Genomic DNA, 17,857 nt, shown 5'->3' with positions numbered 1-17,857 from the left:
GGGATGACATCCAAAGTGAACTTGAAAGGTTGGAGAGGTAGTCCCAAGTTCAACAAGACCAAGTGCAAGGTCCTGTATCTGGCTCAAGGCAATCCCAAGCACCAATGTAGTCTGGGCAGTGAGTGGCTTGAGAGCAGCCCTGAGGAAAAGGACTTCGGGATGCTGGTGGATGAGAAGTTCAACCTGAGCCATCAGTGCACACTTGTAGCCCAGAAAGCCAACCAGATCCTGGGCTGCATCAAGAGAAGCATGGCCAGCAGGTCGAAGGAAGTGATTCTCTCCCTCTGCTCTGCTCTTGTGAGACCCCACCTGGAGTACTGTGCCCAGTTCTGGAGCCCCCATTACAAGAAAGACATGGATGTGCTGGAGTGTGTCCAGAGAAGGGCCATGAGGATGATCAGAGGGCTGGAGCACCTCTCCTATGAAGACAGACTGAGAGAGTTGGAGTTATTCAGTCTGGAGAGGAGAAGGCTCCAGGAGACCTCATTGTAGCCTTCCAGTATCTGAAGGACGACTACAAGAAAGCTGGTGAGGGACTTTTTTAGGATGTCAGGTAGTTATAGGACTAGGGGGAATGGATTCAAACCATGGAGGGTAGATTTAGATTGGAAGTTAGGAAGAAGTTCTTCACCATGAGGGTGGTGAGACACTGGATCAGAGGTGGTGGAAGCCCCATCTCTGGAAGTTTTTAAGGCCAGGCTGGACAGGGCTCTGAGCAACCTGATCTAGTGGGAGGTGTCCCTGCCCATGGCAGGGGGGTTGGAACTAGAGGATCCCTTCCAACCCTGAAAATTCTCTGATTAATATAATCACAGTTGGAATAAACCCAACTGACTGCTTTGGCCTTGAGCCTGTCCACTGATCTCAGCATCAGCTGGTAGAAAGGAAGAGGTATAATTCAGGTATTTGGACTCTTCTGTCTTCTCTGAGCAGTTTTGTGTAAATTCAAGGTCAAAACTGGCGTTTCCAGATAAATTTTTCATTTCAGTTTTTCTACCAAGACCTTTGCTTCTACAAAATAATTCTCCTCAAAAAACATTGTATTTGAAATTTGAGGGATATTCTTTCAAACTGTAGTTTTCAGGATGGTGTTTCTTTCTTTTCTATGTCTATTCTGACTGTAGGAATGATCCTTCTTCCATGGCTCAGGAGATTTCCAAACAGAGAGGCCTCTGGCTGTTATTTGATCAAACATCTTATTTTCTTTTAAGGTCCTTCTAAAGGTGTTAAATGAAATAGTTCCTGTTCTTTCTTCCCTTTGTAGTTAAGAGAAGTTGCAGTTCTTCAGACCTCTGCTTCGAGGCTGTCCTTAGTACTCTTCTACCAACCTTTCAGAGACCCAGTCTTCTTGATTATTGTTTAGTACAATAAATTACAGGCTTAGAGTTAAAATATAATATGAATGTTAAACTATGAGGGGGATCATAGTTTTCAGTATGACAGCAAGATCAAGATATACATCTTTACAACAAGATTAAATATTCTCACTTCCATGGATTTTCATATTTAACACATTCAGACAGATTCTCTGCACTCTTTTAAAAGTCAAATTTTGTATGTGTTGTACCAAACACACAAGAAAAGTGGCTCTGAGAGATATCTCTCCTTTCTGTTATTTTTCAGCTTCAGAACTGAAGGCAAAGAACTTTACTTTCGCATGTTCTTGTATTTACTTTGAATTCACATAGAAACTACTGATCCCCAGGAAAAAAAAAAAAATCCAAACAGCTCCTGTCTTGTAGAGAAGACATTTTTACAGTTCTGGAAAAGGACTACCACAGCCTGAAAGAATATTTACAGAACTAAATGCTAAAAATCTGGCCGTCAAAATCTAAAAATAAAAAAACACAGACACTTCAGTGCTTGAAATAAAATTGTGGACTTCCTCCAGTTGCTACAGCATACCACAAATTGAGATAATCTGTTTCAGGCAGTTGACAATTAGCCTGAATATTGTATATTAGATGCACAGGTGCTGTCTGTAGTATAAGGCCAGATACTCACATTTTGTCTACTGACTCAATTTAAGCAGACTATTTATGCCAACAGGTTGGTATATAAGAACTCTGTTAAGTTGAAAAGTTTGTTTAAATAATCCTGGTACTGCAAGTCCAAAATACCCTTCTGGAAAATTTTCAGTCCTTATCTCATACATACATACATATATATATATATATATATATATATATGAACATATATATGTATCTGTGTGTGAACTGGTCTTCACAGAGGACACAATAACATTTAAAAAATATTTTATTCATTTAAATTTGCCAGTGTCATTTTCAAACTACACATCATTCTTTTATGTAATTGTGATTACTTCATCCATCAAAAACAACATCTTAATTACACAGTTCTGATTTTGTGTCATTTCCTCTTAGATAAGCCTTTATAAATAATGGACTTTTTGGCTTAGTGCTCAACCTTTCTCCCTTTGTTTTTGTTTTTTAATTTCAGCAATTACAGCATTTTTTTAAGCTAAATCTGAACTATTTCTGTGTGTGTAAAATAAAAGGCACTATGTAAGGAAAGGGAGAATATGTCCACCACCACTACTGCCACCTAACTCCCTACACTTTAATACTACATTCCTAACAAAAAAAATCTGAACGTGTCCAGAACACAGATTTACTGATTCTGTCATGGCAAAGATTTGAGCATAATTTGTAATAAATCTAACAGCAATCTTGTTATATTTCTGCAACTTTTAATTTGTATAAAATGTTTAGGTTTTGTTTGGGTACAATGAAAGAGAACAATTAAAAAATCACATTGCTGAAAACTGTGTACCTTCCATGGAACTTGCATTGTGCTCAGGTATCAATACATTTCCATCAGCCATCACCACTCCCTTCCCTGTCCTTTGATGTATACACAGATATCATCCCCTTTATCTATGGACCATACCCTTTCAAACATTAATTCAAATTCTATTCAGTTAATACAGTTGGTTTCACCTGTTGTGATGGTCACTCAAGACAGGAAAGATGTTATGATGTGTTGGACTGTATGACCATTGCTGCATTTGCCAAATTCTTTGCAAGGTTCATCCTCCATTGATTTGGATGACTCTTGTTTTGATACTTTTGACATACAACTATGCCATCATACTGCAATGACAATATACAACTCAGATCACGGGTTATTTTCAGCCAGTCTCCTTAGATTTATCTATCCTTTTCTATTATCCACCCAGTGAAGCTGAGTCCTTGAGCAAAAGTAATCCTATGAATGGGTTTGTCATTTCCCAAGGCAGAAATAACCCACGCTGTCTTTCTCAGAGAATCCCTTATGAACAAGGTAGTGAATTTATGTCCTTCCACAGTACATAGGAGATTTGTTTTGGCAGGACAAGGATGATTAACAGGTGCTCTAGAGTTAATCAGCAAAGTGGCTTCATCTAGATTTGTATTCCTATGCCTGAAGGTCCCAGTCCCCATAACTGTATCCAATTAAAGTCTGGTATGTGACAAGGGATGTGATTTTTTCCAGAATGCTTTGTTACTAAGAAACTTTTTTTTTCCAAGCCCAAAACAGTGTTATAGTTAGTGTTATAGGTCACAGGGTATTTCCAGACATCTGATAACTACTTCCACTGTTGTAAGCAAGTGGTGTTTTCCTTGGCGTGCTCATGGCAGTATGATAGAATCAATCTGTAAGGCCTCCCCATATTACTATTGTTCTTTTTGATTGTGTCACATTTTGCATTCACAGTATAACCGTCTCAAAGGTATATTTGTCTCAAATGGCCATGTGCACCCTGTGATCACAGTGCTTCGTTCTTTCTAGATGTTCTGATGTGTCATGGGCCCACTGAAAAGTGAAGAAAATGTTGGTGTGTTATCAACACTGTTTTGATACTGAACTAAACTTTGTTAATATAAACCATGGAACTGTGAAGGCTGCTTAATTATGAAGAAAATTAACTCCATCCCAGAAAAACATGTGATGTCAAACAATGATACATTAAAATGAGCCATGCTTAACTACTGTGTGCTGGGCCTAACTACTCAGCTGAAACTAAAAACACCAAAAAGAAAAACAATAAAACTTTTTCCATGAGAACTGAGTTTAGGAACAATATTCAAATTATAGTCATAGGTCTGCTACTCTTTATCTTCTTGACATTGTTTTCCTGTATCCTGGTGTCAGATTTTCTGTCACGCTTTTTAAGTCACCGTAGATTAGTCTGACCTTATTTATTAAAGCTTCTGAAAAAATAAATATGCCAACATACAAGCTCTGTGCAATTTTTTTCCCCTGTAAAATATTCTGAGCCTGGTGGGTCTGTTGTATTATGACTGTTATGGAAGAAACATTTCAGGATGAAGTTCCCCTGGAGACAAAGAGAGATTGGAAGCAGGGAAGAGATCTACCAGAAGGTAAGGTAGGAAGGAAAAGCCAGGGAAGGAGAGACCATCTTCAGGCACTGCTATCATAAGAGAAGAACTGTATTTTGGGAGGCAGCACTGGTCTTTTCCTGGCAAGAGTACATTTATCCTCTTGATAGACAAAAAGGGACTGACGTCAAAAGAGGGAAAAACTGAGTTATGAAAAAAGCATAGACAAAATGAAATTGAAGTATATACAACCGTGCAAGTTTCATGATTAGGCCTTCTTGCTCTCAAGAGCTCTTACTTCTGGCATCCTGACTCCCAGAAAAGCCTATGGATTCAAACCTCACTGCCTTTTCCTTAGTCAGCTCAGTGAATACCACAGGAATTCAGCACAGAATGATAACAACCATGTGCACCCATGATCACATTTACTAGGGGACAGAGCCTCTGGATAACTGAGATGGCATGCCATACATTTGTTTTTCTCTTTCTTACCCATGAGCCTGTTAGCCACAGCATGCAAGTTGCGCTGCAGTCCTGCATGATTTGTTGCCCTGAAATGCTAAGGCAAAGGGCAGGAGGCAACCACCTCTGAGAAACTGAATTCAGATCCAAGCACATCTTGAAGGCAAGACAAGCAAAGCCTCCAGATGTATCATAAAAACAAAACAGAATAAAACCCAAACAAATTTATGTGTAGAAAGTGCAAGCTGAGCAGCATTTTGTTCTTGTCTTATCTATGATATCAAGTAAGCACTGGTTTGTCTCTACTGTGCAACCTTGTACAGAAGCTGTGTGTGCTTTTTGTTATCTTTTTAAAATTTCTGGCCTTGTTTAGTTTTCAAAAGTGGGTTAAAGGTGTGAAGTAAAGACAGTAGAATATTTCATACAATTTCCAATTTGTATCAGCTTTTCAGCTGCTGATGGAGCTGCTAGATATGAATGCAGCCTCCTAGAATGTCAAGTTGTATTCAAATAAAGATTAAGAATTAGGTTTTGGGGGTATTACTTGGAAAAGAATGTGGAAAGAAAAAGGGAACTATGTTTATCCTGTAACTTGGAATTGGTACCATTCCACTTAAAGTTGATTGTACATACAAATTCCAGCATTAATGGGTCTAAGTAGCTGATAAGAGATTTTAATTGATTAACATGAGGGTAAAAACAGAGTCTTTAGAAGACAGAGAAAAAGTGAGTACCTCGAGGTAAAATATTTAAAAAAAAAATTAAAAGGAATATTTTCCTGGTTTTGTAATTTCATGACTATAATAAAGGAGGGACTATGCTGAATTCAGAAATTCATAATACATTTTTATAATTGTTTATGAAAATATTTTCCCACTTTAATTAAAAAAATAAGTGTTTTCTTCTTAACGAATCATTCCACACTGCCTTTGAAAGCACATACTTACTCTACAAAAACAGAGCAGTTTTTACAATTTAAAAGAAAAATTGACGTGACCTTTCTGTTTTCCTTTAGTAACTTCACAAATGCTAACTTTATCAGAATTTCTAGACTATGAGAGGAAGTGGTCCAACAAAACATTTAAAACAACATTAAAAAATTCCTATGTATATGACCCAAACAATTGCTTGTTCACTGGAATTGATATTTTGTGCTGATTCTATCCTGAATCAGTTATGATTTTGGTTTTCTTTAAGTAGTCAGTGCCCTTGTCCTATTTTCCTGTAATATCTAAACCATTTTGAGTACTATAGGAATAGCTTCAGATGGCAATCATTAATAATGTGTGAATATGGGCATATCAGAACTGTAGCCAAAGATGTAATGGCAGATAATTCCCTTCTCTCTGTATCTTACCATTTCCCTCTGTAGAGTCACTAGTGAAAAAGTCATAATACATGATATAACTTAAGTAGAGCTGCGGAAACCTTTTGCTGATCCTTGCGTATGGGTTGAGATTCTAATCTTATCATTGGCTGACACTGGGTCCAGTCCTCAAATGGCTCTACAGCCAAACTTTAATCACATAGAGAAACTGAACTTAAATTGTTAGGAAGAACATAGGTTCACAGCTATTGTATTCTGAAAATGTATGCATTCTGTAATTTCAAATTATTAACTATTATTTATAGTAATAATAGAAACAGTGAACTGCAATTCTAAAAATCTAACAGACTCACAAAAACTGCTAGCCACACAACATATTTTTCTTAAACACCTGCGGGGATTTTTACCTTCCTCAGTTTGAAACCCTAGCTTCAAATTTTTCAAGTTTGCTAAGTTAGCTGATTATATAAAAGGCAAGATTTCCTCCTGGAACATTTTTGTTTTAATATTATGACTCAACAGCTATTAGCTAATGGACTGAGAAATCTATACATTTAATTGTGAAAATCCAAATCTAGTCCCAAATGCAGCAAACATTGATTTGAACTGAAAACTGATTTATCTTCTGTTGATACTGAAGTATTATTTTGAATATCCTTTGAAAAGGGAAAACCATGTTTTCCTTATATTAAGCACTCTTCAGAAATAAATATTACCATTGCAGAGATAAGGCTCTAATGGAGGTTTTATCTGCATAGAGGCTAAAAGTACTAAAACAGTAAAAAATCAGTATCTTCAAATATCTGGTAACTTTTCAGCAGAAAAGAGTCTTTGAGTTTATGGCAGAAAACAGCATCATGAATAACTCATCATTATTGGTAACTCTTTTAGTAATTTTTTAATATTCCTTGGGGTCTTCCCAGGGCTGAACCTCACGAAAAAAAGAATTGTACTCCTGTAGGTCCATGTATCTTGTATATCACTTTGACTCAGGAACTTCAGATGTTCATTTCTATCTTTCTTTCATAAAATGTGTATAGCATTTCCAGTTGTCTGGTGATAATATCTTTTTATTACTTGTAAAATTCTTCTGAGTGTCAAAGTAAGTAACTTTGGAAAAATAACCACTCTGTTCCATACTGACCAAATATTCAAAATAAGAATGTATGACCTGTCACATTCCAAAGGCTGGAAATGTGGAGATTCTTTTTGGATCCCACAAGGGCAAAGTAAAGATAAAACATTATTGGGTGAAACTACACAATTTTATTGAGCACAGAATTGGTAGGGATTAAAACTATAGTTTTTAGCCTAATCTTACAGAGACAGAAGAGAAAAAGAAAAGACAAGGAGAAGAGGAGAGGAGTACGTAGGACAAGGCAAAGGGTTAGAATTTCTCACCCTTCTATGCTCTGCATTTCTTGCTATGCCACAGCTAACAGCCAATCGTTGCTCATCCTGACTTGGACTGGAAAGTGCTGTCAAGTGGTTGCCTCCCTTGTAGGCTGCCACCTGCTGCATCAACAGAATTAACATTTTTTGTCTAGGTGTTTTCCCCTTTGTCTTCTTATCAAATTTTGGCCTGTCAAGGAGCTGGTTTTTCTCAAACTTTAAGACTTCCCTCTTATCAATTTGCTTGAGAAAAACACATCATTTAGACCACTCATTACAGAAAAAGAGAGAAAGATAAGAGAATCACAACCTGCAGGATTCCATGGTGTTATTTTTCCTGGGGTTTTAGACCAGTCCTATGAAGAGCTCCAGGCAACATTTCTTTCCACCTTTATTGTATCCAATTTTTTAGGAGGGCTGGGGCAATCTTTTCAGTTGCCAATTTGTCATTTCAATCAAAGCCTGACTGGAACCTCACATTATCTTATTTGTGTGTACTTGAGTGCAAACATTATTATTTGCATCCATACTTTTAAACTGTTTCTTGCTTCTGTCTCCAGACTACTCCTGCTGTTTCCTTCCAGCTGACTCTCTTATAGAAGAAAACACAGTGAAAGCCTTTAACTGGGTGAGAAGACTGAAGTTAATATAACAGTTTTTGACATTGTAAAAATAAATGGAATCCTTGCCATAAAATCAGAACTTCCTGTTTTGAGTAAGTGGTTGTGACATAATCTGTCCATTTGGCAGTCCTGTGTGCTAAGACTGAGAAGTTCAGTAGGATTAAGAATCTGTCCAGATATTACCACTAGGATTTTACAACCTCTTAGACAATTTGTGGCATCTGTCTAGAAAAATAGGGCAGGAACCAGTCTAGGAACACAACTCTCTGATATCCTTATTACTTTGCTTTCCCTTGAAATAGAATGACATGACTTAATATATCATATGTAAAGAATCAGAAAGTGTTGTGAAAAAAATCCAAATAAGTTGCTGACAGTGCTGCACAAAACTTGAACTATGAGTAAGTAATATTCTGCTGATGACAAATTCAACCGTGCACTGGGCTTAGACAGTGGTATAAAATTTTGCAGCTAAAGTCAGCTTCTTTGCAGAGCTGGGACTCTATTCAGCCCTTTCACCACGGACCTGAATGAAGAAGTATCCTCTTGTTACAAACTTAATGCATCATCTGGCAACAGACTATACATACCATAGGAGAGAGCAGATACAGTTAACATATAAATTATGACCATCAGCCTGATGCAAGCTGTGATAGTTTGTGTTTCTGAATAGAATGTTAAAGAAAAAAGAAAGCACAACTGAGAGAGGAAGAACAACCAATGCTACGAAGATAAATAAGACGTTTTAAGTTTTTTGCTGCATCAACTAAATTTATTTCTATCTGAAGCAAGATTGAAACTATGGTTTAGAAATATTGAGGGAAATAAAAATTCGTTTAAGGTAACATACTGCACAGGCTTCAAACATACTGATTTAGACCATCTATCAATACTCTCTATTATCTATCTCCACAGATTTCTTCCTCAACCTATCTTCAAGCATGAGACTTGTAATTTCTAAATGAAATACAATTCTCCAGCTCATGCTAACTTAATTCTCCTAGCACTACTGGCATACGCTATAAGTCAAACTAAAAATTGTAATAATTAATTACAAAAAAAGTTGTCTAATTGAATGTAATCTACATTTGTTTCATCTACTGTTTGATCTCACTTCTCTGTGTGCTTCATTTAATATTGCAATAGCATCATCAGAATTCTTCCAAGGGAAAAGGAGTCGTGCCTTACTTAAACAAAATTAAACCAGGTACTTATTTAGAGGTAAATTTCCTATGTAATTTTAATTTTATTTGATAATTTTCACTGTGGACCTGTCAGTAGCTGTGATACAGAAATACAGAGGATGAGAGAACCATGCTAACACAAGTCCTACCACTGTCTGGAGGACAGACACGAAATTCATTGCTTTCCAGTGAGATGCTGGTGTGCCTACAAATAGTACCTGCCCAAAGATCTTGTGTTTCAGACTGAAACAAAACAAGAATCTGCCTCAGTTTCTCCATTCTAGCCACTTCAACACAACTATCCACTTTTAGGTTTGGTTTAAGCTATCCCACCTCAATTTGCATTGCACAGGCATAGATCTCACCCATCCAAAGCGAGTGTGACTTTTTGGTCAGTATTGTAACCTCTATCTCTACACACTCAGAGTAAAAGAGCATCAACTACATTCATTTTTCCTAAAGTGATTGTGTGGGTCCTGCTTGCTGAATCCTTTAAACCACACTGCAGACTTAGTTGCTCAGTATTTAAAGGCAAAAAGGTGTATTTAATATCTAAACAAAGAAGTATTTCTGACCACAGTGAAACCTGAGGGGTTCAAGCTCTGGTGTTCAACACTCAAAGTCAAAGCCGCAACATTGCTGACATTGTACTTACTGTATCCTGCAGCCTATATTATTTAAACCTCAGTCATTATCTTTAATAATTTGTGTATTTTCTGCCTGGCTTTTTTCCACTATGTTGTGAAACGTTTTGTCATATTCTCTTTCATAACTTGTATCCAGCTATAAAATAACTTCACTATCTACAACTCTTTCTGAATAAAAAAAGCTAACAATTGTAGTCAACATTCAAAGTACTTTCTTTATTTTTTGTGAATAAATATAGTGCAAGTTTTTTTGTATGCTGAAGACTTTAGAAGAATATTTCAAGCATTCTGAATATTAACAGAAAATTATTATGCTTGCATACAAAGTGTCTGAAAAATCATTCTGTGGAAGATGACTTATGATTGAGACATTTGTGATTTTGAAAAGGAGAAAAATAATTTTTTTAATGGAAGTTCAAATCAGGATGCTATAAGCAGACTTGAAGTTCTACATATATTTAAGTGCTTCTTCAAAACCTCACCACATTTTGTGCCTGCTTTTCTACCAAAGTTTTAATTTAATTGATGGGTTTTAGTTATCTGTCCAAGGGCCCATCTCTAAAGTGAACAGTACAGGCTTCTCAAGAACTTGTATCTGCTATGTACTTTACACTAGGAATTTTTCTTATATTTAAGTGGCCCTTCAAGTGAGCATCTGTAACTATTTTATATGAATGTTGCTGTATTACTCTCCTATAAAAAATACCTGTTGTTATTATCCATTTCCTAATCTTCATTTGCAGGATTAGTTACCATTTGCTTGTCATTTTATTTACATTTCTTGGATTACAGGTTTCTAACTAGCCATTCTCTCACTTTAGGCTGCCAGAAAATTCTGTTCTTCGTACAATATTATACTTTCCCATTCACCACAAATTATTCCACACAACTTTGCTACAGTATATTCTTGCCCATGAAAAGCACTTCATTAGGGCATAATACAGTCTTTGTGACATGAACTCCTATTCTGGAATTCTCTGAACCTAGTCTGGAACCAAACTCAATCTACCTTCTGTCTGAACAATACAATGTGTCATCATAAACACAAATCTCGCATATATTCAAGTCTTTCAATCATCACAAATTTTTTCTACAAAGGGAATATGAATTTGAAATGGGTTACATCCGTGTCATGTATGATCTGTTGTAAATGCAATCACAAGGACACAATTTTAATATAACTAGTGCCAAATAGTTTTCTTATTTTAAGGGTGCACTATTTTAAGGTTACTACTAGTAATGGTAGTGAATTATGAATGAACTCTACTGCCAAATGCAAACGATATCAATTATCATAATATCCATAAAATAATTTTCATTATGTAATAAGATGTACTTTTCTTCAGGATAAGCAAAGTAAAACTTTAAAATCAAGAAAACATGGGATGTTTTCTATTAAGTCGTTTCTATTAAGTCAATACTATTAAGTCATTCAGCTTAAATACACATTTATTGGACCCTAGTTCGAGTAACAACTTTATTTATGATGTGTGCACTATGCTTTTTCATATACCCATTCCATCACTAGAAATCCTCTTGCTTTTAAGTGCTGGATTTCCCAGCAATATTGTGAGTAAAATGGTTTTATATTTTTCTTTATTTGAAGGCAGGAGTTGTGGAGATACAGATCCTTTGAAGGCAATAGTGGGCAACCATCATCTGAGCAGGGCTACCACAGATTTGGTTCATGTGTGGTCTTCTGTTATCTACAATGCTTGAACACAGATGCATTTGGGCCTATAGGTGCCTTGCCAAACTTTACAATGTAGCTGTGTTACACAGAAACAGAGTACATCTACAATTCTTCCTGAAACTAATTATTAAAAGATGGTATCTCAGTCAGCTGTAAATATGCTCCATCAGCACCTATTTCTGAATATTCCATTTTAATCCTCCTTCTTTCCTTTTTTCCCTTAACCAGGAAAAAAAATTTGAAAATACCTAATTTTACTTTTGCTTAGTACATAACTTGTGTACCTTACTGTAAACTGTGCCCTTAAGAATGTATCACTACATGAAAACTACAATATTAGCTGTGTATTAGCTTAATTATAGAATCAGAATAGTTGAGGTTGGAAGGGACCTTTAAAGGTCATCTAGTCAAATCCTTCCTGCAGTAAGCAGGAACATCTTCAGTTAAATCAGACTGCTCAGAGCCCTGTCCAACCTGACTTTAGGTCAGGGATATTTCTAGGGATGGAGCTTCTACCATCTCTCTGGGCAACTTGCTTGTTTTACATTGTGTTTATGCATTCTTCCTTATAACTATTTTAAATCTACCTCCTTCTAGAATAAAATCATTAGCCATTGTCCTATTATAACAGGCCATAGTAAAAATTTATTCTCATCTTTCTTATAGACACTTTTTTAATACTGAAAAACTGTGACAAGGTCTGTCCAAAGTCTTCTCTTCACGGGGCTGAAAAACCCCAACTCTCTCAGCCTTTCCTCACAGGAAAGATGCTCCAGCCCTCTGACCATTTTTGTCACCTTCCTCTGGACTCCAACAGCTTTGATTGCTTGGGTCTCCAGTTCACCTTGAGTGCACTGACATGGCAAGAGCAGGACAGTCCAGGGACTGGGCCCAGCCAGTTCAGGAAAGGTAGGTCTTGCTTAACTAACCTGATCTTATTCTGTGACCAGGTGGCTAACCTAGGCAATGAAAGAAAATCTGTGGACGTTGCCTACTTGGATTTTAGTAAAGCTTTTGACACCATCTTGCACAGCATTCTCCTCAAGAAGCTGGCAGCTCATGCTGCAGACAAGTGTACCCTTCACTGGGTTAAAAAATGTCTGCATGACCAGGACTAGAAATCTGTAGTCAACAGACTTAAATCTAGTTGTGGCCAGTCACCAGAGTTGTCCCCAAGAGTTCAGTTTTGGAGCTGGTCTTTTTCAGTATCCTTATCAATGATCTGGAAGAGGGGTTTGAGTGCTTCCTCAGCTAGTTTCCAGACTCCATCAGATTGCTCAGGATTGTTGAGGTGCTTGAGGACAGGAAGGCTCTGCAGAGGGATATGGACAGGTTGAATCAATGGTCTCATGCCAACTGCATGAGATTTAACATGTCCAAGTTTTAAGTCCTGCATTTTGGTTACAACAACCCCATGCAATGCTACAGTCTTGAGAGGAGAAGCTAGAAAACTGGCTGGTAGAAAAGGACCTGAGTGTTTTAGTCAGCATTCAGTTGAGTATGAGCCAGCATTGCACTTGGGTGGCCAAGAAAGCCAACACCATCCTGGCATGTATAAGGAAATGTGGCCAGCAGAAGAAGGGGAGAAATTGTTCCCTGTTCTTGGAATTGGTGAGGTCACACCTCAAATACTGTATTCAGTTTTGGCCCCCTCACTGCAAGAAAGAGATTGAGCTGCTGGAGTGAGTTCAGGGAAGGGCAACCAAGCTGTTGAAGGCTCTGGAGAACAAGTCCTAAGACATGAAGCTGGGACAATTGGGAATGTTTAGTTTGGAGATGAGGAGGCTGAGAGGAGACCTAAAAGATCTCTCCAGCTAACCGAAAGGAGATTGTGGTGAGGTGGATGTTGGCCTCTTCTCTCAAGTAAATAACAATAGGAATAGTGAAAATGGCCTGAAGTTGCACCAGGAGAGGTTGAGATGTGATATTAGGAAGAATTTCTTTACTGAAAAAGTAGGCAGGCACAGGAAAAGGCTGGCCAAGCAGGTGGTGAAATATTCCTGGAATAATGTGTAAAGGCACTTCAGGACATGTTCTGGTGGGCATGGTGGTTTGGGTTTTTTATGTTTTTTTGGGGGCTTGATGGTTGGTTATGGTGAACTTAGAGGTCTCTATCAACAGTGACAATTCTATGATTCTGTGACCTACAAAAATAGAACTAAAAATAACAAAAGCCAAGAGAAATACCAAACACACATTCCTGGGAGACAAGTCTGTCAACCTACAAAAAAATATAGAACCTCTCTTACGGAAAGATAGTATCTGTCTGTGAGTACTGATCCATGCAAATAATGGAATTAAAGGAGTGCTAAGATCTTATATACTATAGAGAAGTTCTTAATTTTTACAAGGTTTTTTTTATCTCTACTACTCAGACAAAAAATCTTAGCATTTGTTAGTTTTTTTTTTTTTTTCTGGAAAATACTGTGAGAATCAAATTTTAATTCTTTAGAGCCAACAAAAAGTTCAGGAAAAAAATGAGATTTATTATACAAAAGTGATATTTCTACTGTGTTACATAAAAACTGAGAAACTTGCTGTTAATTTCAGCAAGTGTAACTGCTTACAAGAGGATTAGCTGACAGAAAAACTACAAGACAGAAAATCACCTTTATCCTGGTCCAAACCAGGACATGTGTCTCCATGTGTCTCCCTCAGACTTCTTTGGTTACATAGCACACGTCTCTTAGTGAAAGTGGCATGTAACAATATCCCTATCTGTTCATTATATTTATGCATACTCTGTTCCTAATACCCTAATTTTTATTAAATACACTTGCATTTTAAAAAATATTTAAAATTAATTTTACTATTTGACCAGCATTGTACAACAATACTTGACAGGGAAGACTGATGCTCTCTTTTCCCTAGTAATGAATTTGCATGTAGATATACAGATTTACTGTATTAATTCAATGTTAGTAAAGAAAATGACAGTATTCAACACTATTTTTTTTAATACAGTGAGAAACTCTTTATATTTTTGGTGGTTTTGTGGAGGCCAAGCTGTCTCCACCTTGCTTTTTTGGTCAGTTCATCTTAGGAGAAATATTTCCTTTTCCTAGATATATTACCTCAGATCAGAAAATAACCATGTTTATGTTACAGAACTCAAAAAGCAGATCTGAATTTGTTCTGCCACAGAATCCCAGTAAATTCCAGCCATTTCTGATAGACTGAGTGATGTTTCTTGGCTAATAACTCCTTCAAATATTTTATTTAACAGTAAATATTTTTTTAACAGCTTGCAAAGGAAAAAAAGAAAAGAAAAATTATGGAAAAAAAAATCCAAGATTCTCTGAAAAATATTCACCATAATATTTGACAGGTTTGTTGTCTTTATAACTAATATTGATTCAAATGGAAAAGCCCACTCTATACCTGAAAATACAATTTGAAAACAGAAGGCAATTTGGGAATTTATTCAGAACAGGGTTTGTACCATAAATATAAAATCTCTGAGCTCTCAGACATGGAGCTGGATCTGTTGTACACGTGTCTCAAACATTTAAGGATTAAATAAATTACCCAATATCATGCCTAGGATGGCTATGATCTCATTGTGATTAGAGAGAGATGGTGGGCTGTCATGGGTAGCTACATATTTTTGGGGAAAGACAGGACAGCTAGGTCAGGTGGTGGAGTTTCTATTTACATATGAGAGAAACTGGATGTATCCGGCTCTGTCTAGGGGTGGACAAAGAACAAGTCATGACCTTATGGGTAAGAAATAAGGTGCAGCATAATATGGGTTTGTCCCGGTTTTAGAGAACCAGGATAAAAATTTCTTATAGCCATGCTGACCTGAAATCTTCTGGGACTCCTCCAGCTGCTGCTGGTCTGTGGATGTGGCAGTTAAAACAGGGGGAAGTAATGTTCTTATGGGGAGGAGACAATGAGTCAAATGACCCAAATGACTGATGACAGTATTCCTTCTCACGGTGCTCAGCATAAAATAGCTTCACAGAGAGTTTCCCCTGACCTCTTTGGCTGGTGTGCTGTCTGGGTTGGGGTCTGTTTGCTATCTCTCCCTCTGCCACTTCTCCTACATTCTCTTAGTTTTCTAGAGAAAAATGTTGTTCATCAAGATAGTTAGTTCATCTGTCTTGAATAGGACTGTCTTATCTGTTCCAAGACTTGTGGACTGTCACTAGGATACTGGACTCTACAGGCAACCTCTTCTGCTTTGGAGTAATAAAGCAGGAGAGCTAATAAGGATGAGCAAGGAGCTTCTACAAAAACTCAAATGGAAGTTTACAGAGTGCAGAAAAATGGACTGGCCACTTGGGACGAATATAGGAAACTTGTCAGATTATGTGAGGGCACCACAAGGAAGGTTAAGGTCGAGTTGGAATTTAATCTGCATGATGTGACAGGGTTAACAAGGGCAAAAGGAGGAGTAAGGAAAATGTGGTCCCACCATAGAACGAGGTGATAGATCACATTGAGAAGGAGGGGTTATTAAATATCTTCTTTACTTCTGTCTTTACTGCTAAGGCTGGCCGTCGGGAATTCCAGACCCTAGAAGTGAGAGAAAGTCTGGAGAAAGGAAAACTTTCCCTTTTTCAAGAAGGATTGGCTTAGAGATCACTTAGATAAACCAGACCCTGATGGGATGCATCTGTGAGTGCTGAGGTGAGCTGAGAGAGTGGCTGCTAAGCCACTCTCTGTCATCTTTGAAAGGACATGGAGATGAGAAGAGGTGTCTGAGAACTGGAAGAAAATTGATGTCACTCCAGTGACAAATGGTAAGATGGTAGGAAGGTAAGAAGGAGGTTCTTACCCAAATGGTAAGAAGGAGGTTCTAGGGACTACAGGCCAGTCAGCCTCACCTTCGTTCCTGGCATAGCCGTAGAACAGATAATTTTGGATGTCAGCCAAACATGTAAACATGTGGAGGAAAAACACTTTATCAGGGATAGTCAACATGGATTCACCAAGGGGAAATCATGCTTGACCACTCTGATGCTCTTTTATGATAACAAAACTGTCTGGGTAGATGAAGAGAGAGTGGTGGGAATTTTCTTCCTTGACTTCAGCAAGGCTTTTGACACTGCTTCCGTTAACATCCTCATAGATAGGCTTAAGAAGTGTGGCTTAGATAAGCAGACAGTGAGGTAAACAGAGATAAGGCTGAATGGCAGAACTCAGAATGTTGTGGTGAGCAATGCAGAGTCTAGTTAGAGGTCTGTAGCTAGTGGCATTTCCCAGGGATCAGTACCTGGTCCAGTCTTGTTCAATGACCTGACTGAGGAAACAGTGTACCCTCAGCAAGTTTGCTGATGATACAAAACTGTGGGGAGTGACTGACACACCAGAAAGCTGTACTGCCATTCCGAATGACCTGGACAGGCTAGGGAGTTGGACAGAGAGAAACCTAATGAAGTTAAATAAGAGCAAATATAGGGTCCTCAATCTAGGTAGGAATAACTCCATGAACTATTACAGGCTAGGGGTTGACCTGCTGTAGAACAGCTCTGCAGAGAAGAACACGAGACTTGTGGTGGACAACAGATTTATCATAAGCCAGCAATGTGTCCTTGCAGCCAAGAAGGCCGACAACATCCTGGGGTGCATTAAGAGGACTGTGGTCAGCAGATCAAGGGAGGATATCCTTCCTTCTCTACTCTGCTCTACTGAAATCACATCTGGACTACTGTGTCCAGTTCTGGGCTCCCCTGTTCGAGAAAGACAAAGAACTATTGGAGAGAGTACAGTGGAGGGCTGTGAAGATGGTTTTGGGACTGGAACCATCTCTTCTGTGAGGAAAGGCTGAGAGACCTGGGTCTGTTTATCCTGGAGAAGACTGAGAGGAGATTTTATCAACACTTTTATCAACACCTATTTTATCAACACTCTTACCCCTAAAGGGCGAGAGTCAAGAGGATGGCACCATACTTTTTCCAGTGGTGTCCAGAGACATGACGAGGGGCAACAGGCAAAAAGTGTACTGCAGGAAATTCTGCCTGAACATGAAGAAAAACTTCTTCAAGGATGACAGAGCACTGTAAGAGACTTCCCAGAGAGGCTGTGGAGTCTCCTTCTCTGGAGGTATTTAAAAACTGCCTTCGGTGTCATCCTGTGTAACCTTCTCTAGTTGAACATTTTTTAGCAGCGGTGCTGGATTAGATACCTCCAGAAATCCCTTCCAATGGCTACCATTCTGTGATTCTGTGTGTGTGCTAC

Source organism: Heliangelus exortis, chromosome Z (genome assembly GCF_036169615.1).
Source record: "Heliangelus exortis chromosome Z, bHelExo1.hap1, whole genome shotgun sequence".
In the NCBI taxonomy this organism is placed as follows: Eukaryota; Metazoa; Chordata; class Aves; order Apodiformes; family Trochilidae; genus Heliangelus; species Heliangelus exortis.
The sequence above is the reverse complement of the archived record's forward strand: the minus strand, read 5'-3'. Positions refer to the sequence as shown.